We start from the raw sequence: 26,330 nt of genomic DNA on the forward strand, positions 1-26,330 counted from the left end.
AGAGCAGAAGAAAGGAGGCTGCTTGATGCAGGAGGTAGCTTTAGAAGAATTAAAGCCAACAAATGGGACTACCTCCTAACCTACTGAAGAGAACAACAGTTTAAGAAAGGAGGTCACAGGGTTTAGGGTCAGAGTTTCCGAACACTTTTAAACAAGTACCCTTCACTGGCCAGGCACAGTGACTCAGGCCTGTAATCCCAGTACTTTGGGAGGCCGAGGCAGGCAGATCACTTGAGGTCAGGAGCTCGAGACCAGCCTGGCCAACATGGTGAAACCCCATCTCTAATAAAAATACAAAAATTAGCCGGGCTTGGGAGCATGCATGTGTAGTCCCAGCTACTGGAGAGGCCGAAGTGGGAGGACTGTTTGAGCCCAGGAGGTTGAGGCTGCAGTGAGCTGCGATCGCACCACTGTACTCCAGCCTAGGCAACAGAGACCCAATCTCAAAAAAAAAAAAAAAAAAAAAAAAAATGCCCTTTGCTGATAAGCATAAAAATCTCCCTTCTTTTCTTAGAGATTCTGATCTGTTCCCTTAGGCGAATATCACCATAGAATGAGAATTATTCCTACTCAGTTCTGGGTATCCCCACCAACCCAGGGGATCTGCAGTTTTATTTAGGAAAGCGTAGCATTTTGGGTCAGTTGGGCTGAGAATCAGGCTGTGAAAGTCTGAGCCAGGGCCAGCAGGCAGCACACATGGTTTCCAGGTCTGCCCTTGCCCTTGCACTTGCTGTGCCACCTTGGGCAAGTTGCTACCCCTCCCTAGGTCTCAGTTTCCTCACCTTCGACATCCTCACCTTTAACTAGAAAATTAGATGGTTTCTACAAAATTAGCTGAGCATGGTGGCACATGCCTGTAATCCCAGCTACTCAGGAAGCTGAGGCGGGAGAATCGCTTGAACCCGAGAGGCAGTAGGTTGCAGTGAGCCAAGATCGCGCCGTTATACTCCAGCCTGGGCAACAAGAGCAAAACTCCATCTCAAAAAAAAAAAAAAAAAAAAAAAGAAAAGAAAAGAAAATTAGATGGTTTCGAAGTTTCCTCTCAGCTCTAACATTTGATGAGCCCGAGTTCAATATTCATCCTGACCCAGATTTCAAAGATAATGTACTTAAAATATTACAAAATTTGAAAGTGATCAGTTATCTCCTCCGCTTAGAAATGTCATTGCTGGCAGTGCATTGGTGGGTGTTAGGGGCTATTTTGGTGCCTGGGTGTTCAGAAGAGGAGGAAGAGAGGGTGGAGAGATTACCAATTCAGTAACCTCCTCACGACTTTTGAGGCTAAGTCAATGCTTGTCTTGAATGCCTAATCCAAACAGCTGTGAGTTGTGGAGGTGTGTTAAAATGGTGACAAAAATAGCAACTGCTTTCTTTTACTGGGTGCATACTTAGGACATTGGACTTAACGTGACTTCTCTCTGATTTCCAAAACAACTTCTCAAGGTGAACCATACTCTGATTCCCATTTTACAGGTGAGCATTGACATCACTTGCTCAAGCTTGCAAAGCTGGATGAGGCTGGAATTCAAACTCCAACCTGACAGCATCCCATCTTCTTCCACTGTGGTAATAAGGTGTGGTCCCCAGACCAGCAGCACCAGCCTCCTGGGGAGCTGAGAAATGCTAATTTTGGGGCCTTACCCCCAGTATCTAGGAATCTGTGTTTTAACAAGCTCTCCAGTGAATGCTTTTTTTTACAAATTTCATTTTGGTCAGGCACAGTGGGTCACGCCTGTAATCCCAGCACTTTGGGAAGCCGAGGCAGGTGGATCACTTGAGCCCAGGAGTTCAAGACCAGCCTGGCCAACATGGTGAAACCCTGTCTCTACTAAAAATACAAAAATTAGCTGGGCATGGTGGTGCACACCTATAGTCCCAGCTGCTCAGGAGGCTGAAGCAGGATACTGTCTTGAACTCGTGAGGCAGAGGTTGCAGTGAGCCGAGATCATGCTGCTCCACCCAAGCCTGGGCAACAGAGCGAGACTCCATCTCCAAAAAAAAAAAAAAAAATTATTATATTGTGGTAAGAACATTTAACATGAGATCTATCCTCTTAACAAAGTTTTATGGGTGTCAATAAAGATATTTGATAGATCAGTGGGGTAACTATGTTAACATCATTGTTGGCTATAGGTACAACGCTGGGCAGAAGATTCTATAGCTTATTCATCTTGCTTAACTGAAACTTCATGCTCCTTGGTTAGGAGCCCACTCTTCACCCTTAGCCCCCTCCCCGACCCCTAGCAACCATCAATCTACTACTGAATTATCTAAATTTGACTCTTTTAGAAACCTTATGTAAGTGGAATCATGTGGTATTTGTCTTTTTCACTTCATTTGAGAGCCCCTGTGTGAGGTTAGGCCGCCTCTTGGCAATAGCCTGGCCAGCCGCCACACTGTGGAGATGCTCAGAAAGCAGGCATCCCTGATGCCCTTACAATGATATGACATTTCCACCAGGACATTGGAAGTCGTGCACTCCTTTGCTGCTGGGTCACACCCTAACACTTCAGGGATGTTCCAAATGCCACACAAATCATAAAATTGGCTTATGGATGCATTCTTGAGTCGAGTCAAAGTAAATCATCAGATATTTGATAGATCAATGGGGTAACTATATTAACATCAATCTATTGTACATTTCTTTCTGGGGAGGACAGGATCTTGCTCTGTTACCCAGGCTGGAATGCAGTGGCACGATCACAGTTCACTGCAGCTTCAAGCGATCCTCCCATTTCAGCCTCTCAAGTGTCTGGAACCACAGATGTGTGCCACCATGTCCAGCTAATTTTTTATTTTTTTAGAGATGGGGTCTTACTATGTTGCTCAGGCTGGTCTCAAACTCCTGGGCTCAAGCAGTCCTCCCACCTTGGCCTCCCAAAGTGTTGGAATTAGAGGTGTGAACCACTATGCCTGGCCTTATTGTATATCTCAAAAGAGCCAGAAGAGAATAATTCAAATGTTCCTAGCATAAAGAAGAGATAAATATTTAAGGTGATAGATATCCCAGTTACCTTGATCTGGTTATATGAATGTATCAAATTATCACATGTGCCTCGAAAATATGTATATCTATTATGTATCAATAAAGTAAAAACTATAAAAATATTAAATAAGTGAATATAGTTTTAAAAAATAAATCACCAGACGTTTTCTAATTTGACTTTCAGGCTCCAATGAAGTGATCAGTGTTCAAGGCTTCTGGAATGTCTTACTCTTAAGTTCTCTGTGAGGCGATGGATGAAGTCCAGTATTAGGGTGAATTTAAATCCTTCTCGAGAAAGTGTCCTTTTGTCTCATGTCCAATAGTGAACTTCCCTCGTTTTAAGACAAGCAGATCATAATGTCTAGAATTTTCCACGTTGATTTCCACCTGGTCTCATTGCTCATACCTGCTGTGCCCCCACCCTGCCCCGTCCCAGGACTGTCGATGGGAGCCAAAAGGAAAGTGTCATTGGGGATAGAGGCAGGTGTGAATGGCAGAGGAGCAGTGGTGTCCACGGAGAGACTGTGGAATGTCAGCAGACTTTGGTTTTCTTGTTGGTAGGGTAAAATAGGGGCTCCCAGGCTCTACAGGGCATGGATATGGGGAATTGCATGTGGCCTAGCAGATTTGTGCATCTGCTTCTGGGGATGGGAGGATGCTGCTGGGACCCCTTCCAGCGTGTGTGTGTGTGTGTGTGTGTGTGTGTGTGTGTGTGTGTGTTTTGAGACTGAGTCTCACTCTATCACCCAGCGGTGGCATGATCTCAGCTCACTGCAACCTCGGCCTCCCAGGTTCAAGCAATTCTCCTGCCTCAGCCTCCCAAGTAGCTGAGATTGCAGGTACCCCTCATCATGACTGGCTAATTTTTGTATTTTTAGTAGAGATGGGATTTCACCGTGTTGGCAAGGCTGATCTCGAACTCCTGACCTCAAATGATCCACCTGTCTCAGCCTCCCAACGTGCTGGGATTACAGGTGTGAGCCACCGTGCCTGGCACCCCCTCTGTTCTTGATCTTGAAAGTGCAAAGGTACCCCCATGTTTCTCTCAGGCCCAAAGGAGAGCAACTTAATGATTGGTCCTTAATGAGGACCCTGCTCCCGTAGGCTGCCTGGGGAGCTGCTGCCAGTCACCGAGGCTTCATCCACGCACTCCATGCTGCTCCCAGAGCAGATGAAGTTGCCAGAGAAAATTCTCACACCACATGGGCTGGCCTCATTTCAAATTCCTGGCCTCAGACTGCAAATGGGCTATCAACACGGCCTAGCAATCCTTCCCCCTTCTCCTTTTAGCCTGCTTTGCTGCACTCCAAGATAAGAATTCTGTGCCTTTTCCTCCCTCCTCCTCCGTCTCCATCCCAGCTCTGCCGATGACCCTGTCGCAGGCTTGGCTGGGAAAATAGAAGCCAACAGATGGGAGCTCCCTCCTCTCCCCATCACCAAATACACACGCCTTCCTACATCTACTTCTGCATAGGGCCTCTCTTCCTTCTCTTATACCAGAGCAAATGTCTCTACTCCTGCAAAGGCAAATCCCGCAACTTGTAGTCTGGATCCCATTTCTTGTTGCCTACCCCAGAAATTCACACCTGCTGTTTCTGTCTTTCTCTCTTTATATATCTCTCTCCTTCATCAGCAAATCAGCAAACGTTCACTCTCTCCTGTGTCATTGCCATCAACCTACAGTCCTTTTCTGCTATCTCTTATCATGTATATAAACACGCACACAAACACATATATGAAACACACACACACACATATATATACACACACATACATGAAAGTTTTAGAACAACATTCCCTTGTCCCCGCCCCCACCTCCAGCTCCCACTTCTGCGCATGTCTGTGGAAGCTTTCTCCTCTCCCTTGCCTCCCTTGCCTCCTCTGCCTACTCCAATTTGGCTTCCGCCCACCACTCTACAGAGCAGTAGTGCTCAACCTAGGATGATTTTGTACCTGGGGACATCTGGCAGTGTTTGAGAACCTGGGGACATTTGGCAGTGTTTGAGAACCTGGGGACATTTGGCAGTGTTTGAGAACATAATTTTTTTTTTTTTTTTTTCTTGGGACGGAGTCTCTCTCTGTCACCCAGGCTGGAGTGCAGTGGCGGGATCTCGGCTCACGGCAACCTCTGCCTCCCGGGTTCACGGCATTCTCCTGCCTCAGCCTCCCGAGTAGCTGGGACTACAGGCGCCCACCACCACGCCCGGCTAATTTTTTTGTATTTTTAGTACAGACAGTGTTTCACCGTGTTAGCCAGGATGGTCTTGATCTCCTGACCTCGTGATCCGCACGTCTCCGCCTCCCGAAGTGCTGGGATTACAGGCGTGAGCCACCGCGCCCGGCCGAGAACATTCTTTATTGTTGCGACTGGGGAAGGGTGTTGCTACCAGCATCAAGTGAGCAGAGGCCAGGGATACTGCTGAACATCTACAATGCATAGGACAGCCCCCCACAACATGGAATTATCTGGCCCCAAATGTCACTAGTGTTGCACTTGAGAAACCTGGATGTAGGGGCTGCTCTTGTCAAGGTTACCAAGAGCGTCCTTGACGCCAAGTCCGAGAAACGACTTTCCACACTCATCACACCTAGCTCATCTCTCTTGGTTTCCATGACACACTTCTCTCTTCTGGTTTTCCTCCTGTCCAGTGGCCATTCCTTTGCAGGTTCCTCCTCTGCCTGACTCTGTCCTGGGCTCTCAGATTTCTCTTTCCTTTGTCTTCCAAATTGGCCTGTCCAGTGGCTTCAGATCATTTCTAAGCTGGCTCTGGAGTCCGACTGCCTGGTTGGAGTCCCAGCTCTCAGCTTCCCCGCTGTTGTCTATAGCCACAATTTCTCTTCTGTGATCTGGCAGCCTCAGTTTTTTCTTTGGTGAAATGGAGGTATAACAGCACTTACTGCATAGAGTTGTGATAATTGAATGAGGAAATCCAAGTGCATCTTATGACACAGAGTTTAATTCATATTAGCTGTTATTTTTATTTATAACTTCTATTACATAAAAATTGCATTACTGGCTGGGCATGGTAGCTCACGCCTATAATCCCAGCACTTTAGGAAGCTGAGGTGGGAGGATCACTCGAGGTCAAGAGTTTGAGACCAGCCTGGCCAACATGTTGAAACCCTGTCTCTCCTAAAAATACAAAAATTAGCTGGACATGGTGGTGCATGCCTGTAATCCCCACTACTTAGGAGGCTGAGACAGGAGAATTGCTTGAACCTGGGAGGCGAAGGTTGCAGTGAGCCAAAATCGCACCACTGCACTCCAGCCTGAGCGACAGAGTGAGACTCCATCTCACACAAAAAAAGAAAAAAAACCGCATTATCATTTTACTTTTCACCAGACAACTCAAGAACAGGTGCTGAGGAGTCACCAGATCACATCGAGACAGGTGTTTAATTCTATTTCATTGAAATGACAGCAAGAACAAACCAGTGGCTGACCATGAGCCCTGTGCCAGGCCTGGTACTAAGTTTTTTTCCCAACATGCAAAGCAGGATTTCTGCTCCAGAGAGCTTGCCTATGGTGAATAAACAGGAGAGCAACATAGAGGAATACGTGGAAAAGTCAGGCAGCTATAATAGGTGCCCAATTATTAAGAGACCAGTAGTTGCCAAATAGCATTCTATGAAACTCATTCTTCAGAGACACTTCAAGGGGCGTTCTCAAACTCTTGAATTCCAATTTCTGTTTTAAAGTATGTTTTAAACTACAGTCAGACTCCTGACTTAACAATAGGGATAAGTTCTGAGAAAGGCATCATTAGGAAATTTCGTCATTGTGCAAACGTCATAGACTGTGCTTACACAAACCTGGGTGGCATAGGCTACTACACATCTAGGCTATATGATATGGTCTATTACTCCTGGGCCACAAACCTGTACAGCATGTGACTGTGTTACAGTTGCTACTGTAAGCAACTGTAACACAGTGATAAGCATTTGTGTACCTAAACATATCTAAACCTAGAAAAGTAAAAATACGGCATTATAACCTTATGGGGCCGGGTGCAATGGCTCATGCCTGTAATCCCAGCACTTTAGGAGGCTGAGGTGGATGGATCACCTGAGGTCAGGAGTTTGAGACCAGCCTGGCCAACATGGTGAAAGCCCGTTTCTACTAAAAATATAAAAATTAGCCTGGCGTGGTGACGTGCGCCTGTAATCCCAGCCGCTGGGGAGGCTGAGGCAGGAGAATCGCTTGAACCCGGGAGGTGGAGGTTGCAGTGAGCCGAGATCTGCCATTGCACTGCAGCCTGGGCAACAAGAGAGAAACTCCATTCCCTACCCCCAAAAAAACTTATGGACCACTGTTGTATATACAGTCTGTCATTAACTGAATTGTCATTATATGGCACATGACCGTATTTTAAAACTGTAGTTTAAAAAACTAACTTTGGCCAGGCACAGTAGCTCATGCCTATAATCTCAGCCTTTTGGGAGGCCGAGGTGGGCAGATCATCTGAGGTCAGAAGTTTGAGATCAGCCTGGCCAACATAATGAAACCCCATCTCTACTGAAAATACAAAAATTAGCCAGGCATGGTGATGTGCACCTGTAATCCCAGCTACGCGGGAGGCTGAGGCATGAGAATCCCTTGAACCCAGAAAGTGGAGGTTGCAGTGAGCCCAGATTGTGCCACTGCACTCCAGCCTGGGCAATAAAGCGAGACTCTGTCTCAAAAAAAAAACCTCACTTATGAATGTATTGAAGGCGAAATTTCAAAACAATGGAGATCATCAACACATTAAGTTCTGTTTCAGGTTAATAGATTTTTGTCCAGGCTGTAATGAAGCATCTGCTTCCCTCTCTGTTTAATAAAGGAAAATCTTGATTTACACAGATAAAAGTTGCAAGAGAAACTATTTTTTACAGCTTTATTGAGATATAATCCACATGCCATACAATTTACCCATTTAAAGTTTTGGTTTTTAAACACTTACAATTTGCAGTTGCTTATCTGAGTGAATCAAGATTCTCTTGAGTTTGTGCAAAGAAAAATGCAAATTTAGAGTGAAATGAGGATGCTAGGAGATGGTACCTGATGTCCACAAGTGTCCATAACATCAATTTTCAAATTTTTATGTACAAGCGAGCTAAAGCATTTCATTTGGCTGCCTTTCTAAGTAATCATATACATTTGAACATATAATGTTCTTATATGTTCTCATGTCTTATTTCATACTAACTAAAAACCCTTCATTTGGCTAGGTGTGGTGGCTCACACCTGTAATCCCGGCACTCTGGCAAGCTGAGGTGGGTGGATCATCTGAGGGCAGGAGTTCAAGACTAGCCTGGCCAACATGGTGAAACCCCGTCTCTACTAAAAATACAAAAATTAGCCGGGGTGGTGGCTCACACCTGTAATCCCAGCTACTTGGGAGGCTGAGGCAGGAGAATCGCTTGAACCCAGGAGGCAGAGGTTGCAGTGAGCTGAGATCGCGCCACTGCACTCCAGCCAGGGCAACAGAGCGAGGCTCCATCTCAAAAACAATAAAATAAAATAAAAACCCTTCATTTATCTGCTTGATATATTGAGATTGCAGCTAAGAGTGAGCGTGAAGAGATTCTGTTTGACACGTGTTTACTGACTCTATGCCATGTGTCAGGCTCTGTTGGAAGCTCTGGAACTCAGCCATGAACAGGCAGACATGAAGACCTGCTCTTGTGAAGCTTAGATTCCAGCGCAGGGAGACGGAGAATAGCTAGAGAGAAAACAATGGAATGGTATATCAGATGGCGATAAGTGCTGCGAAAACTAAAGCGGGTCCAGAGAGATGAGGAGCTGGCGGGGGTGGGAGACACGAGACAGGGAGCTACTTTATGGAGGGTGCCAGGCCAGGCCTCACTGAGGATGTGGACTTGGAGCAAAGAAGTGAAGGAGATCAGGGAGTGAGCTTTGTGCTTGCCGGGTGCTGCTGCCAAGGAAGCCTGAAGCCCTTGAAAGGCAATAAGAATGAGAGGAGCTCAGAGAAGCGAGAGCAAAGGGAAGGGTTTGTGACGCAGATGAGAGCAGGAAGAGAAAAAGGCTCTGGTGAGCAGAGGAGCGGGGTTGGTCTTCTGTGGGGTGCCGGGGGAGAAGGCAGTAGGAGCAAATGTGTGCAGGTCTTCTGTGGGGTGCCAGGGGAGAAGGCAGTAGGAGCAAATGTGTGCAGGTCTTCTGTGGGGTGCCAGGGGAGAAGGCAGTAGGAGCAAATGTGTGCAGGTGGAGTGTCTTCGTGGTTCTGGAACAAGGAGTCGATTGGCTGATTAGCTCAGTGAGGAAGCAATAGGGCCAGGTGGGAGTCGAGTGTACAAGTGTAGGGTCAGTCCCTGTCCTCGTTTAAAATTTTGGTATTGGGTTCATCGTGGAATTTTTGTGTTAACTTTGATTAAAAAAAAAATAGCACTCATATTGGTTACTGAGTTGTTTGGTGCTCCCTTAAACTTTGCACTAATTTCACCCTAGTTTCAGCCCTTGGAGCAGAGTCTGTGTCGATAAGTTCACAGTCCCTAGAGGAGGGCCGTCTAAGTCTTTAGACTTGACTCTGTGGTCACTGGAAAGGCCCTTGAAGAATTTTGTGTGTGTGTGTGTGTGTATGTGTGTGTGTGTGTGTGTGTGTGTGTGTATGTGACAGAGTTTTGCTCTGTCACCCAGGCTGGAGTACAATGGCATTATCTTGGCTCACTGCAACTTCACCTCTCAGGTTCAATGGATCCTCCTGCCTCAGCCTCCCTAGCAGTTGGGAATACAGGCGTGTGCCACCATGCCTGGCTAACTTTTGTATTTTCAGTAGAGATGAGGTTTCACCATGTTGGCCAGGCTGGTCTTGAACTCCTGACCTCAGGGGATCTACCCATCTGGGCTTCCCAAAGTGCTGGGATTACAGGCATGAGCCACCGTTCCCAGCCCCTTGAAGAATCTTGAGCAAATAAATGATGTAACCAAAATATTGGGGACAATTGGTCTAGAAGCAGTGTGGAGGATGAGGAAAGGGACCAGAGAGCAAGGACCTGTCAGGAAATGGATTGTGATGCCCCAGGCCCATGGTATAGGAACAGAGGTGTGGGAAGGAAAGCTGGCTGCTCCTTGACTTTCATGGGTCTTCGCCTGCCTCTAAACCACCCCCAGAATTCATCATTTCCCAAACAACTGAAAAGACACAATGAATGCGGGCCTCGTGCCTCTTTCTGTTTTTATTATGACTGATTTGTGCAAAACAGGAAGTGCTGCCGTGACAATGGTATTATTTGTGGCTGAGAAATATACTTTTGAAAACGCTGCAAACCCTGGAACCCCTGCATTGAAGCCTAGTTGGGCTTCTGGAGTCTCCCTGTTGGGTGGGCTTCATTCCAACAGGGGCCATGACTTTCCTCTGCTCCAACAGCAGCATGGACTCAGGAACCGCTGTGTTCCTAGGACTGGGGACAAGTTGCTTCACCTTTCAAGGAAGGTAGTGAGGGCCTGGCACTGTCGAGGAGAGTGGCTGGCTGGGTGCCACCAGGCACCGTGAAGGCAGCATGATTTATGAGGAGGTCACAGGAAACCCTCCTGCCCCAGGCTTTGAGATCAACATTTTCATCAGCGGTAGTTAGTGGCTACAGGCTGCAGGGAACACAGCTGTAATTCCCTAAGGCAGAAGTGGGTCAGAACATATATGGTGGTTGGGTTCTGATGAGGTTCCTCTTCCTGGCTCCCAGATGGCCACCTTATCACTGTGTGCTCACAGGGCAGAGAAAGAGAGAAAGGAAGCTCTCCGGGGTCTCTAAAGGTACTGATCCCATCAGACCAGGGCCTCACACTCATGAGCTCATGTAACCCTACCTCCCTCCCCAAAACCCATCTCTAGAACCCATCACATTGTGGGTTAGAGCTTCAACACAGGAATTTGGAGGGGATATAAACATTCAGTCCATAATATTCCCCATTGTCAGAGCCGACCATGTCTGGAGGCTTCATATCTAATTCAGGTTGAGGAACCTCTTTGGGAAAAACATCTTGAGTTCCTGTTTCTATCGGCTCACTGAATCCCTTCAATTGCCTTCTCTTTTTGAACTTTTAAATAGCTACGATTACTTGGCATACAATAGTTACCTAGGTTTAATTTCTTTTCCTTTTTTCCCCTGGAGGGGGCCTCATTTCAGCTAAGCAATTGCAAACAATAGCTTGATTATACTTCTACATTCTTTTGACACAAGCAATTGCTTCTCTTCCCAAGCACGCTGTGATACCAGCTGAATATTGTAATATTTCTCTTCCTGAGCAATTTTGCCTGGATCTCACCCACTGAAGAAACCAACTGTAAATATTAATATTTGGCATTCCTTGCACCTCTGGCCATACACACAGTTTAACCTTCTGAGGCTCTGCATCTCATCTTTAAGCCTTAAGAAAAAATGGGAAAGGAAAAGCTAGGGCATGTTGCAAGCCCTGCTTGGTTTCAAGGAATCCTCCAAGCTCTGCTTGGTTTCTTTTTCTTTCTTTCTTTTTTTTTTTTTTTTTTTTTTTTTTGGAGACAGTCTCGCTCTGTCACCCAGGCTTGAGTGCAGTGGTGCAATCTCAGTTCACTGCAACCTCCACCTCCAGGGTTCAAGAGATTCTCATGCCTCAGCCTCCCTGGTAGCTGGGACTACAGGCGCCTGCCACCATGCCCGGATAATTTTTGTATTTTTAGTAGAGACGAGTGTACTCCATGTTGGCCAGGCTGGTCTCGAACTCCTGATCTGACCTCAAGCGATCCGCCTGCCTCAACCTCCCAAAGTTTTGAGATTACAGGTGTGAGCCATTGTGCCCAGCCAATAGTTTGGGTTTCTAATCAAGTTTTTTCATTGCAGTAAAATATGCATAACATAAAATTGAATCATTTTTAAGTGTAAAATTTGGTGGCATTAAGTACATTCACAATGGTATGCCACCATCATCACTAACCATCTCTAGAATTTCTTCATTTCAGTAACTCCTCGTTCTCCTTCTGCCAGCCCTTGGTAACTTTTGTCTACTTTTTTTTGTTCTACTTTTGTCTCTATGAATTTGCCTAACTCCAGGTACTTCATATAAGTGAGATCGTACAATATTTTTTTGTGTGTCTGGCTGATTTCACTTGGCTTAACGTTTTTGTCTCAGTCTGTTAAGGCTGCTAGAACAAAATACCATTAATAGGGTGGCTTATAAACAACAGAAATTTATTTCTTACTGTTCTGGAGATTGAGAAGTCCAGGATCAAGGTGCCAGTAGATAATATGTTTGGCGAGGGCCCCTTTTCTTTTTATTTATATATATATATATGTGTGTGTGTGTGTGTATAAATATATATATATATATATATTTTTTTTTTTTTTTTTTTTTTTTTTTTTTGAGATGGAGTCTCACTCCGTGGCCAGGCTGGAGTGCAGTGGTACCATCTCGGCTCACTGCAACCTCTGCCTTACAGATTCAAGCGATTTTCCTGCCTCATCCTCCCAAGTAGCTGGGATTACAAGCGCACACTACCACACCCAGGTAATTTTTGTATTTTTAGTAGAGACGGGGTTTCACCATGTTGGCCAGGATGGTCTCAATCTCCTGACCTTGTGATCCACCCACCTTGGCCTCCCAAAGTGCTGGGATTACAGGCATGAGTCACTGTGCCCAGCCTTTATTTATATTTTTAAAAACTTACTAGGCTATCACTCTCAGATCTTAGCGAGGGCCTACTTTCTGATTCATAGATGGTGCCTTCTGGCTGTGTCCTCACAAGATGGAAGAAACAAGGCAGTTCTTTGGGGCCTCAATGCCATCATTAGGGCTCAACATATAAATGTCAATGTATGAATTTTGGAGGAATACAAACATTCAGACCATACAGCCTTCAAGTTTCATCCATGTTGTAGCATGTATAGGAATTTCATTCCTTTTTGTGGCTGAATTGTATTCCACTGTATGTATGTATCACTTGTTGTTTACCTACTCATCTGTTGATAGATACAAGTTGTTTCCACCTTTTGGCTCTTGTCTAATAAAGCTTAACATGGCCTGGCACGGTGGCTCACGCCTGTAATCCCAGCACTTTGGGAGGCTGAGGCAGGCGGATCACCTGAGGTCGGGAGTTCGAGACCAGCCTGACCAACATGGAGAAACCCCATCTCTACTAAAAAAAAAAAAAAAAAAAAAAAAATACAAAATTAGCTGAGTGTGGTGGCACATGCCTGTAATCTCAGCTACTCGGGAAGCTGAGGCAGGAGAATCAGTTGAACCCAGGAGGCAAAGGTTGCGGTGAGCCGACATCGCACCATTGCACTCCAGCCTGGGCAACAAGAGCGAAACTCTGTCTCAAAAAAAAAAAAAATAGTTTAACATAACAGATGGGATCTCTCTCCTTTGCGAGCCTGGCCTCAATTTAACAACTACCTTTTGATTAATTCTATTTCATTCTCTGGAAACATGACACCAAACAGAGCAACTTAGACAGCAGGGCTCTGCAGGAAAGCTGGGGCTGGAGAACACACATGATGGGTAGCTGTGGTCATTATGGACCTTCGCAGAGCGATGCCTGAGGGTCCAGCAGGTCAGAGATGGCACCCTGGGTGGGTGAGGCTGCATGACATGGGGTTTTTGATTCTATAATAAAAGAGATCTTTCACTTTTCACTTTAACCCGTTCATTTATTCATTCATTCACTCATTCATTCCAACATTATTGAACACTTCCAAAAAAAAAGAATAAGATGCATGATAAAAAGAGAAAAAGAAGCAAAAGCAAAAAACCAAAACCAAAATGAACAAATTTTAAAAAAATAGGCCGGGTGCGGTGACTCACGCCTATAATCCCAGCACTTTGGGAGGCCAAGGCGGGCAGATCACGAGGTCAGGAAATCGAGACCATCCTGGCTAACACGGTGAAACCCATTTCTACTAAAAATACAAAAAATTAGTCGGGCATGGTGGCACTCAGGAGGCTGAGGCAGGAGAATGGCGTGAACCCAGGAGGCGGAGATTGCAGTGAGCCAAGATCGCACCACTGCTCCCAGCCTGGGCAACAGAGTGAGACTCCATCTAAAAAAAAAAAAAAATAGGCCGGGTGCGATGGCTCATGCCTGTAATCCCAGCACTTTGGGAGGCTGAGGCAGGCGGATCACAAGGGCAGGGGTTCGAGATCAGCCCAGCCAGCATGGTGAAACCCCGTGTCTACTAAAAATACAAAAATTAGCTGGGCGTGGTGGCGCACACCTGTAGTCTCAGCTACTGGGGAGGCTGAGGCAGAAGAATCGCTTGAACCCAGGAGGCGGAGGTTGCAGTGAGCGGAGATCACGCCACTGCACTCCAGCCTGGGTGACAGAGCAAGACTCTGTCTCAAAATAACAACAGCAGAAGTTATACATGAATTTTCGGCTGCACGAGGTTCAGTGCTCCACCTTGTCCAAGGGTAAGTCCTGATGGCTTTGAAGCAGGAGAAAAACAGATCAGGAGAAAATCATGGTCATAGTCACTATCTTTTGAGCACTTTCTGAGTGCTGCTACTGTTCTAGTGCATAATGCTTATTATCTCAGTCAGTCGTCAGAGCAGCCAAGCAAGATAAGTGAGGAGGAAACAGGCCTAGAAACTTACCAAGACCTCTAAATGTGGGTGGCAGAATGCAGATCCAAGCTCAAAACATCACCCTTGCTATTCACAGTGTGGCCCACGGACCAGCAGCTGCATCTTGTGGGAGCTTTTTAGAAATGCAGAATCTCTGCCTGACCCCAGATTTTCTGGATCAAGCCTGCACTTTCACAGGATCCCCTAGTGATCCCAGTGCACACTGAAGTTTGAACAGCACAGGTGGCGATTCGCCAGATCGGCTGCACATTGGAATCACTTGAGGATTTCAAAAATCCTTAGTGCCCAGGCCATACACCGCTAGATCAATTACATCTGCATTTATGGGTCTGTCACCTAGGCATCAGGATTTTTCAAAATTACCCCTCTGTTGAGCCAGGGAGAGCAGGTTAACTCTTGCAGGGAGAACTAGGCTTGTAGGGTCCAGCCAGCTGCCAGCAGCTCTGCAGCTTTAAGAACTGGGGCGGGCTGGCTGCAGAGGAGACCACGCTGCTGCATGGGCCACGTGAGCTCAGGCTGTGGGAGCGGATGGAGCTGCCACAGTCAGCGCTTGGGGCTGGCCCCAGCTTGTAGACCCGAGCCCTGCAGAACAACCCCTCATGGCGCGGGCGAGCAGAAGAAAGGGGGCCTTTATGCCCTTTTGAGGGAAGCACACATTCTGCAAGGCCGTGGAAACAAAGGGAGGAACTGTTTGTAGCCCTCGTCCAGACGCCCCAAACAAACAGTAAGTCAGAAGGGAACAGAGCACAGCATAGTCCCTCCCTCTGCCCCAGGCAACATCCACCTTGCCCCGCCCCACCTAAGGAGCCCAAGGGTATTCTGGGAGCCCACCCCAGGACAATGGCAGGGCAAAACCAGTGAGCAAGGCAGAAAATTCCCTGAAATTCTCCACTGAGGCCCAACTGTTCCTCTCCTTGAAAAGTCAAGGCTTGGCTCAAGCCAGATAGCACCTGAGGACGGACATAACACATCAGGTATTGGTAGTGTTTCTCCTCTGTTCTCTCTCCTGCAAGTCCCTTTCAGTCCTTGTCACTGCCCTTGAGAACTCCCAGGTCACGTGAAAGCAAAGAAAGTAAAACTGAAACTGCCTTTGAGCCACAGGCTTGCTGGGGATGAGGTGACAAAGCTAATCGAGGTGGCAGTTGGGGGAAGGGGTTCTGGGCTGCCGCAAGCACACAGGCCAGAGCTTGGTGGATACCTGCAGGGCCCAAAGGTCCCTCCCTGTTTTGAGGAGTGAATGATGGCTGTGAGGTAGCGGCCAGGCTGATCACCCCCACGTTGGCTGGAGGCAGAATTCCGTAAATCCTCACAAAGTCTTTCTGCAGGCCACTGGTTAGCTCATCTCAGCCTCCTCTGGGAGCATCAACACCAACATGGCACAGGGGACTGCAGTGGTGTGCTTTGGACCTGTATACCCACCCAAGGCTAAACGCAGAGCCAGGTGACTTTGTGGGGGTCTCTTTTCTAGGATTATCTGTACTTCCCCTCTGTCCTCTTTTACTACGGGAGATCGAGCTAGCTATAACCCACCTTCCTTCATGAGAACCACTCTAAATTGCAAAAATTATCCCAGTGCTGGAGGAGGGCAGCAGGTTGAGATTATGTTGGCAGGAAGAATGTTGGCATTGATTGGCACGCAGGGGAGGAGAGCTGCTTTGTGCTTTAAAGGTAACTGAGTATGAGCTAAAAAGAAGGAAAGGAGAGGCCGAGAGTAGGAAGAAGAAGGAAAGCTGGCTTCGCTGGAGGGGTGGAGTGAAGCTGAGGAAGCAGGAAGGGGAAGGAGGGGATGGGTGGGAAGGGCAGGGCAGGGTGGAGTTAACTGAAAGAAGGCTAAACTGTGGCTTGTACATAATTATGAGGAAGCACCTTTTTTTTTCCCCCTTCATTTTGAGACGGCGTCTTGCTGTGTCGCCCAGGCTGGAGTGCAGTGGTGTGATCTCAGCTCACTGCAACCTCCATCTCCTGGGTTCAAGCTATTCTCCTGCCTCAGCCTCCCAAGTAGCAGGGACTACAGGCACGTGCCACCAGGTCTGGCTAATTTTTGTAGTTTTAGCAGAGACAGGGTTTTGCCATGTTAGCCAGGCTGAGCTCAAGCCATCCATCCAGCGTGGCCTACCAAAGTGCTGGGATTATAGGCGTGAGCCACCACACCTGGCCAGGAAGCATCTTAAAAGAGTCAGATGTCACTTCCAGCTGAGAGCTAGATCCCAGGAGGCCAATTGGTGGCCCCTGACATGTTTTATTTGTAGGAGTGAGGACTCTTGGAAATTTGGGAAATTTCACGCGTTGTGAAAGAAAGGGCTCACGTTTCTGCAGGGCGGCTGGCGCTGGAGCTGCTGGTTTGCCAAAGTCCCCACCTCTCCTGCACTATAAGCTTTGCATTCTTTGACCCACCCCAAAACTTCTGTACCTGCCTGGTTCCTGTGGGCAGTGCAGATTGCTGCTCCTCCTGGTTTGATAATAATGATTCTCGTCCAAGTGCACAGGTATATGCTCTTTCAATTAATTTCAATTAATATCTCCCTTTTTCAGTGGAGCATGATAGATACACAAAACCAACCCTCTCCTTGACAGATTTCTCAGCCTTTCCAGGCAATCTGCCAAGTTGCTAGAGGGTATTTGCATTAAAAAAAAAAAAAAAGTTTATTTTCTTATTTTTTGGGTTTAAGGATTTTCCAACCTGCCTTAAGGCAATATTTCATTTACGCCACATGTTACAGCTTTCAAAGCATTTCTTAAACAGACTTGAATTTGTTTTATACTTCCAGAAGCTCCATGAAGTCTGTAATTTGGATCTCCTCATGCTGTCTTGGAGGAAACAGAATTGTAGAGAAACTAAATGACTGCCCTTGGTCCTTCAGTAATGTTGAGGTTCACATTCAGGCACAGCTCTCCGGAAGACCAAGCTGTGTCTTTTTGACTGTGTGAAATTGTAAAAAGTTATGCTTTGAAAAGCATAGTGACTGAAAGTATGATCTCAATCCAGAATACTTGTGTTATCAGAAAGGGGCCCCAAACCAGACCCAGAGAGGGTTCTTGGACCTTGTGCAAGAAGAAACTGGGGGCAAGTTCATAGTAAAGTGGAAGTGAAAGCAAGTTTATTAAGAAAGTAAAGGAATAGGCCGGGCGTGGTGGCTCATGCCTGTAATCCCAGCACTTTGAGAGGCCAAGGCAGACAGATCACAAGGTTAGGAGATCAAGACCATCCTGGCCAACATAGTGAAACCCCGTCTCTACTAAAAATACAAAAATTAGCTGGGTGTGGTGGTATGTGCCTGTAATCCCAGCTACTTGGGAGGCTGAGGCAGGAGAATCGCTTGAACCTGGGAGGCGGAGGTCGCAGTGCGCCGAAATCGCCCCACTGCACTCCAGCCTGGCGACAGAGCGAGACTCTGTCTCAAAAAAAAAAGAACGGCTACTCCATAGGTAGAGCAGTGGCATGGGCTGCTCGACTGAGTATACTTACGGTTATTTATTGATTATATGCTAAACAAGGGATGGATTAATCATGAGTGTTCCAGGAAACGGTGGGCAATTCCTGGAACTGAGGGTTTCTCCCCTCTTTACTATAGGGTAATTTCCAGACGTTGCCATGGCATTTGTAAACTGTCATGGTGCTGGTGGGAGTGTCTTTTGCCTGCTAATGCATTATGGTTAGTGTATAATAAGCAGTGAGGACAACCAGAGGTCACTTTCATTGCTATCTTGGTTTTGGCTGGTTTCTTTACCCTAAAGTGTTTTATCAGCAAGGTCTTTGTGACCCGTATCTTGTGCCTACCTCCTATCTCATCCTGTGACTAGGAATGCCTAAGTTCCTGGGAATGCAGCCCAGTAAGTCTCAGCCTTATTTTACCCAACCCCCATTCAAGATGGAGTGGCTCTGGTTCAAAACCCTCTGACACTTGGGCTTGACTGCTGGTTTGGCCACTCAATACCTATGAGTCTTTAGGCAAAGTACTGAATCTTCCTGTGCTTCCTTTTCTGTAAAATAGGGATAACAGCCCTCATCTAGGGAGTGTTGTATGGATTAAATGACATAGTCCATGAAAAGTGTTTAGAACATTGCCTGGCACAGAATAAGCTTTTGTTGACACACACACACACACACACACACGCGCCAAACTCTGTAAAATATTTGAAGAGACTTATTCTGAGGCAAACATGAGGACCCGGAGGTCCTGAGAACATATGCCTAAGATGGTTGGGATACAGCTTGGTTTTATGCAGTTTAGGAAGACATAGACATCAATCAGTACATGTGAGGTACCTATTGGTTTGATTGATTCAGTCCAGAATTGAGGTGTTCAGGTCATATGTAGATTCAAAGATTTCCCAATTGGTAATTAGTTAAATGAGTTAAGCTTTGCCTAAAGTTGAAGTTAGCAGGAAGAAATGCTGGGATTCAAGATAAAAGGGGTTTTGGAAGCCAAGAGCCAAAGTTCTTGTTATGTAGATGAAGCTTCCAGGTAGCAGGCTTCAGAGAGAATGGATGGTAAATTCTCCGCACCACCTCCCCCGCCCCGCCTTTTTTTTTTTTTTTTTTAGATGGAGTCTCACTCCGTTGCCCAGGCTAGAGTACAGTGGGATGATATCGGCTCACTGCACCCTCCACCTCCTGGGTTCAAGCGATTCACCTCCTTCAGCCTCCTGAGTAGCTGGGATTACAGGCACTACCCTCCCTACCATGCTTGGCTAATTTTTGTATTTTTAGATTTTTAGTAGAAACAAGGTTTCACCATGTTGGCCACGCTGGTCTTGAACTCCTGACCTCAAGTGATCCATCTGCCTCGGCCTCCTGAAGTGCTGGGATTACAAGTAAATCTCTCTTATCAGGCCTTAAAAGGTGCCAGACTCTTCATTACTCTCTTCAGGGTGGGAGGACTTGGAAGGGGAAAGAGCTAGTTAATAGATTCTTTACAGATGCAAAAAGCAGTTTCAAAATATGGTGAAGAAACATATTTGGGGGTAAGATATTTTGATTTCCTTCTTTATCTGTGATTTGATAGAGTCAGGTTGGAATTTGGTATCTTGTGGCTACAAAGAGTCTCTTTTGTCTGTCCTAAGATCTCTGTTTTAATGTTAATGCTGGTCAGTTGTATCTAAACTCCCAAGTGGAGGGGGTATAATGAGGCATGTTCAGCCATTCCCCTCCCATCATGGCTTGGACTAGTTTTTCAGGTTTCTTTGGAATGCCCTTGGCTGAAAGGGGGTCCACTCAATTGGTTGAAGGGCTTAGAATTTTACCTTTGGTTTATACTTTCAAGAAATATTCCTATCAGTGGGGCCAGGCACGGTGGCTCATGCCTGTAATCCCAGCACTTTGTGAGGCCAAGGCAGGAGGATTGCTTGAGCTCAGGAGTTCGAAACCAGCCTGGGCAACATAGTGAGACCCTAAAAAGTCTACCTAAAAAGTTAAATTTTTTTAAAATTATACTACTACTACTAAAATTATTATTATCTGTACCTTTGGGAGATACTCTGTATTAGTTAGGGTACAGGCTAAATTGTAAAAAAGATCCCAAAATACATTTGCTCAAAAAAGGGTAGAAGATTTTTCCTTTTTCACATAATAGCTAAGAGGTAAATGGTCAGTCCAGGACAGGCAAACAACTCTGCTCCACAGGGTCATTCAGGAACCCAGCTTCCTCCATCTTGTTGCTCCCTTTTCTGCATAGTCAAAACTGACTCAACATCACCTTCACCTTCTGTTCCTGCCTGTAGTGGGAAGAGGGGAGGAATTAGAGGGCAAACAGCTCCCTTCTGAATGATATACCTCAGAGTTGTACATATCCTTTCACTCATATTCCCTGACCCACTCTGTTTCCCTGACCAAACTTCCCAGGCTTTTCTACCTTGATCTGACCTTGTCTTTCTGGACCTTTGGTACCGCTGTGCTCCCATACCTGAAGACTCTTTCTCACTGCAGTGCTACTCTTTCTAAGTTCCCACCCTACTTTGTTGGACATTTTTTTCCATTTCCTTCAAAGAGACCTCCTGTTCCACTCACTCCCTAAATATCCCCTGGGTCTCTGTGTTCCACCCATGGCCCTTCTTGCCTTCTGCCCTCTCTCTCGGTGTGATGGCTTAATGTTGAGTGTCAACTGGATTGGATTGAAGGATGTAAAGTCTTGTTCCTGTAAGGGTGTTGCCAAAAGGAGATTAACATTTGAGTCAGTGAACTGGGAGAGGCAGACCCGCCCTCAATCTGGGTGGGCACCACCTAATCAGCTGCCAGCTCATCTAGGATAAAAGCAGGCAGAGGAACATGGAAGGACTAGACTGGCCGAGTCTTTCAGTCTTCATCTTTCTCCCATGCTGGATGCTTCCTGCCCTCAAACATCCGACTCCAAGTTCTTCAGCTTTGGACTCTTGGACTTACACCAGTGGTTTGCTAGGGGCTCTTGGGGCTTTGGCCTGAGACTGAAGGCTGCATTGTTGGCTTCCCTGCTTTTGACATTTTGGGACTTGGACTGGCTTCCCTGCTCCTCGGCTTGCAGACGGCCTATTGTGGGACTTTACCTTGTGATGGTGTGAGTCAACACTCCTTAATAAACTCCCCTTCATATGTTGGTCCTGTCCCATCTAGAGAACCCTGACTAATACACTTAGTGTCCTCAGCCACACAGAAGCTGATGACTCGCAGCTCTCCCTCCTCCAGGCAGGTGTCCCTCCTGACTTCTGGTGTTGAATGTCCACCCTGTCATGGACCTCTGCCTGGGGCTGTCTCACAGGCTCCTCCTACTTAGCATTCTAAAACCAAATTCCTCGTCAGTCTCTTCTTGTATTTATTTTCATGAATGTCACAGTTAGCTAGTTGCCCATCCCAGGAAAAAGAAATCTGATAATTATTATTATTTTTTGAGATGGAGTTTCACTCTTGTCACCCAGGCTGGAGTGCAATGACGCCATCTCAGCTCACTGCAACCTGCAGCCTCCACCTCCTGGGTCCAAGCCATTCTCCTGCCTCGGACTCCTGAGTAGCAGGGATTACAGGCACCCACCACCGCGCCTGGCTAATTTTTGTATTTTTAGTAGAGACAGCGTTTCACCATGTTGGCCATGCTGTCTTGAACTCTGTCCTCAGGTGAGCCACCTGCCTCGGCCTCCCAAAGTGCTGGGATTACAAGCATGAGCCACCCCACCCAGCCCTGATAATTATTTGTGATTCATTTCTTTCGTTGCACCTTTTGCATACATTCAATCAGGTATCAGGTTCTGGCGAGTCTACCTCTTCCAGTTCCTCAAATCAGCCCTTCCTCTCATTCTCTTACTTTGGGGAAAGCCTTGATTGCTTCTCAAGTAGCTACGACAAAGGGTCTCTGAGGGATGTTCTTCTTCACATTCATCCTCCACCAAGTGCTGCCTGCTCAGGGGATCCTCACACCCTTAGTGCTCCTGGGGCTCTTGGATGAAGCTCATACTCCTTCATGTTATTCACATGCTCCTTCCCAAGCATCTCTTTGTCTGTCTTCCCAGCCCCTCTCCCTCTTTACCCCAGGTGTGCCAACCACTCACACTTTCACCTACAGAGACTTCTTCAACCTTTCTCCTAGTGCTGATTTCCAGCTATCTGTCAAAGCTCATGCAGTGCCTCCCAGACCATACCTGCCTGACGCTGTCAACACAGTTTTCCTTGCCTCTTCCTCATTAGCAGCTCCAGCGCTTAAGCACATTGCCCGATACACAGAAAGTGCTCTCTAAATGGCAAAAGAGTGAACTGTATGGCTCTTTCCATGTCCTACTCCACCTCCAATTGTGCCACCTGCTCTGTACCCAAGCTTCTGAGAAGACCCTTCTCTCCTGTGGGGATGTCTGTAACTCTTTCTTCAAGAAATAATATTTTTGGCTGGGCGCAGTGGCTCATGCCTGTAATCTCAGCACATTGGGAGGCTGAGGTGGGTGGATCACCTGAGGTCAGGAGTTTGAGACCAGCCTGGCCAACATGGCGAAACCCCATCTCTACTGAAAATACAAAAATTAGCCAGACGTGGTGGCGATCACGCCACTGCACTCCAGCCTGGGTGACAGAGTGAGACTCCATCTCAAAAATAATAGTAATAATAATAATAATAATTTCAAGAACAAACTCAACTAATGTCTTCAGTGAAGCTTTCTCCTACTTCCCCAGCCAGATTTTCATTATTTGTCTATTCATCAAGTATTTTTTAAATGCCTATAGTGTGCCAGGCACTGTTCAGTACACTGGGGATAGAGCAGGGGAAAAAAAAAAAAGACAAAAACCCCTACCCTTAAGAGGTTCGCAGGATAGCATGGGGAATTAGAAATAAGCATCTGTCTCTTCTCTGGTCTTTAAGCACCTCATAGGCACTGGCCATGTCTGCTCATCTGTTTATTCCCATCATCTAACAGAGTGCTCAACACATTTGCTTGATGAATACGTTTTGAACACTGGGAGATGATCACAGAAGAGCTAAGAAGTGATAGCAGTTGTATTTAGTGGAGAACAGTATTCACACCTTGTTGTCTAGATTGCCTTGAAATCAGGCTCTGTATTATATCTTTTGGTTTTTTTTTTTTAATTTCTTAGAAAAAACTGTTAACCTATTTAGAGTAATTTTATTAAGGAGCTTTTTTTTTTTTTTTTTTTTTTTTGAGACAGGGTCTCGCCCTGTTCCTCAGGCTGGAGTGCAGTGGTTCAACAACCACAGCTCACTTCAGCCTTGACCTCCTGGGCTCCCACCTCAGCCTCCTGAGTAGCTGGGAACGCAGGTGTGTGCCACCCTGCCCAGCTAATTTTTTATTTTTTGTGGAGATGGGGTTCCACTGTGTTGCACAGGCTGGTCTCAAACTTCTGGGCTCAGTCAATCCTCCCGCCTTGGCCTCCAAAAGTATTGGGATTACAGGCGTGAGCCATTGCACCTTTAAAAGAAAAAAAAGAAAGATTTTTTTTCTTTTAAATTAAAAAGTATGACATTGCATAACACTGTGAGTGTATTTAATGTTACTGAATTGTACACTTTAAAATGATTAAGATGGTCAATGTTACGTGTATTTTAACTATAATAAAACAAAAAAAGTTCTTTCTTTTTTTTTTTTTTTTTTTCTTTTTTTTTTTTGTTTTTCTGAGATGGAGTCTCACTCTGTCGCCCAGGCTGGAGTGCAGTGGCTCAATCTCGGCTTACTGCAACCTCTGCCTCCTGGGTTCAAGTGATTCTCCTGCCTCAGCCTCCCGAGTAGGAGTAGCTGGGACTATAGGCGCCTGCCACCACGTCCGGCTAATTTTTGTATTTTTAGTAGAGACGAAGTTTCACTATATTGGCCAGGCTGGTCTCGAACTCCTGACCTTGTGATCCGCCTGCCTCGGCCTCCCAAAGCGCTGGGATTACAGGCGTGAGCCACGGCGCTTGGCTAGTTCTTTCTTTTCTTAAGGCTGTATTTCATTCAACAAAGAGGCACTCACTGTGTAGCTGGCACTACTCTGGGTTTGTGGGCTATAAAGACAGATAAGACACAGTCCCTGTCCTTGGAGGACTTAGGCTTCGCAGGAGACAGGCACCTGAACCGCAGAGACCATCAAGAATTGCTCCCTGTGCTCGGGGAGAACTCTGTTTGGCCCACACCACCTTAGTTACTAGTGACGGCCACCAGACTTGAAGCATCACGAGTACCTGGATCATCACAGAGGAATCAATCCATTTTTATAGGTCTAACTTGGGTGTTTCCAAAAATGTCAAGTAACGAACACACAACAGAACATTTATAAGAGCGGGATTCCAAGGTATCAGTTTGACAGTAAACGGAGGGGCCCAGCCAAACATATTCCCATGCTGCAAAGCCACTTGATATTAGCGCACATCTTGAAGCAATAAACACTGCCCTGGCAGGCCCTGGCAAATGGCACTTGTGAATATTTAGAAACGGAGCAGCCCTGTTTGGGAAAACTGTCATACTGACACGCTAGGTTGGGAGAGATGAGGTAGAGACAGTTAAAAAAAAAAAAAAAGAATGAACTGTATGCCTCCAGAAACAAACCCTCACTCATGGAGCCTAGTGCATCAAGTTTAGGTCCATTGTAACAGCACTTCAGGTTGTTTCTGATTATTTTTTTCAAGACAGGGTCTCACTTTGTCCCTCAGGCTGGAGTGCATGGCACAGTCATGGCTCACTGCAACCTCAACCCCCTGAGTTTAGATGATCCTCTGACCTCAGCTTCCCAGGTAGCTGGGACTACAGGTGTGCACCACCACAGCCAGCTGATTTTTTGTAGAGACAGGGTTTCGCCATGTTGCTAGGCTAGTCTTGAACTTCTGGTCTCAAACAGTTCGCCTGCCTTGGCCTGCCAAAGTGCTGGGATTACACGCATGAGCCACTGCATCCAGCCTGTTTTTTCAATTTTTTAACAACGCATCATTTGGCTTTAATAATCAGGCTTTTTTTTTTTTTTTTTTTTTGAGTTGGAGTCTCACTCTGTCACCCACGCTGGAGTGCAGTGGAGCAATCTCGGCTTACTGCAAGCTCTGCCTCCCGGGTTCAAGCGATTTTCCTACCTCAACTTCCTGAGTAGCTGGGGCTACAGTCGCACGCCATCGTGCCTGGCTAATTTTTGTATTTTTAGTAGAGACGGGGTTTCACCACGTTGGCCAGGATGGTCTCGATCTCCTGACCTCGTGATCCACCCACCTTGGCCTCCCAAAGTGCTGGGATTACAGGCGTGAGCCACCACGCCCGGCCAATAGTCAGACTTGTAAAAGCAGCAGACCCAGCCAACTGGGAGTGAAGCAGCTGCTCCTTACTAATTTGCTGTCAAGGAGCTGAGCAAATGGAAGCACCATCCTCCCTCCTCCTGATGCCTCCTCTTCTCTCTGGGGTTTCCACATTTATCGTATTACTGCATTTGGTCTATGGGGCTGACAGTTCAGCAGGACTTCAGGCTGGAGGTAGGAAACAGGTCCACTGTGGGCATAGCTGCTTGTTAATTCATGGCAGATTAGGCTTTCTGTGAATGGCATGACTTTTTTCCACCACGAGTTCTCTGAGGCCTGAAGAAAGTGCTGGTGGAAGGCCATGTTGCCCGGGCCAAGGAAAATGTCCTGTTACACAGGGGTTGGTTGTAACTCACTCTGATTCTGTGGTTAATCAAGCAAATCGGCCTGTTTCATAGAAGCCTTTGTTGTTTATTCTGATGAGATTTTTACCTGCTGTACTTGAGACATCAGTAAAAAGTGAAGTAGAGGTTCCTCTTCAAAGACTTTCCTTCACATCTAATTAGGAATAAATAGTGACTTCTCTTAGAAGCAAAATTTATTCAAAGACCTGTGCTAACATTCTTAAATATCTGCTATCCGTAATAAAGAAATCAATGTACTTTAATGTTCTTAGCTCCCACAATTTAACCTGAATATTTGCTCTGGCATGCTTATACTGGTTCAAGCAAGTATTAGGTCATAGCCTGTTCCTCTTCCTTATTTGAAGGTGTTTTTACCTTTCTCAACATTCCACAAGTTACTTCCTCCTTCCTTTGTTCTCCTCTGCCTTTGCCTCTTTTAAAAGATTCTAAGTTGCCAGCCAATCGGGACAAATACAGAATCTGAGGTCCATTCCAGCCAATGGAAACTGTATACAGCAGTAGGGTGGACACGTCAGGTTATAAATGACCCTGTCTCCTTTGTTCGATATACTCATGGGGCAAAACTACTGGCGAGTGTACCCTTTCTGCAGAAAGTATAAAGATGGCCTTGCTGAGGAAATTAAATTTACGTTCAAGTACTATTTCTTTACGGCACCGGGGAAGAAGCATTTCAAACACATACTTGCTGCAGAATCTGCCCT

At 46.3% G+C, this 26,330-nt stretch overlaps 1 protein-coding gene across 16 annotated transcripts in view; it reads left to right on the plus strand.

Moving 5' to 3' along the window:
• Positions 1-26,330, plus strand: part of DGLUCY (D-glutamate cyclase) — a 163,848-nt gene that overhangs the window by 38,930 nt on the left and 98,588 nt on the right. For 2 of the 16 annotated variants that reach the window (XM_063651998.1, XM_054447538.2), the window contains exon 1: positions 15,038-15,264. The exons of 4 other annotated variants lie outside the window; for them this stretch is intronic. The gene's annotated coding sequence lies outside the window, so the exon portion shown is untranslated. Of the gene's footprint in view, positions 1-15,017; positions 15,515-15,630; positions 15,982-26,330 lie in introns of those variants that run through there. 10 more of the 16 variants (XM_054447545.2, XM_063652000.1, XM_063651999.1 and 7 more) reach the window with 8 other exon arrangements.

Source organism: Pongo pygmaeus, chromosome 15 (genome assembly GCF_028885625.2).
Source record: "Pongo pygmaeus isolate AG05252 chromosome 15, NHGRI_mPonPyg2-v2.0_pri, whole genome shotgun sequence".
In the NCBI taxonomy this organism is placed as follows: Eukaryota; Metazoa; Chordata; class Mammalia; order Primates; family Hominidae; genus Pongo; species Pongo pygmaeus.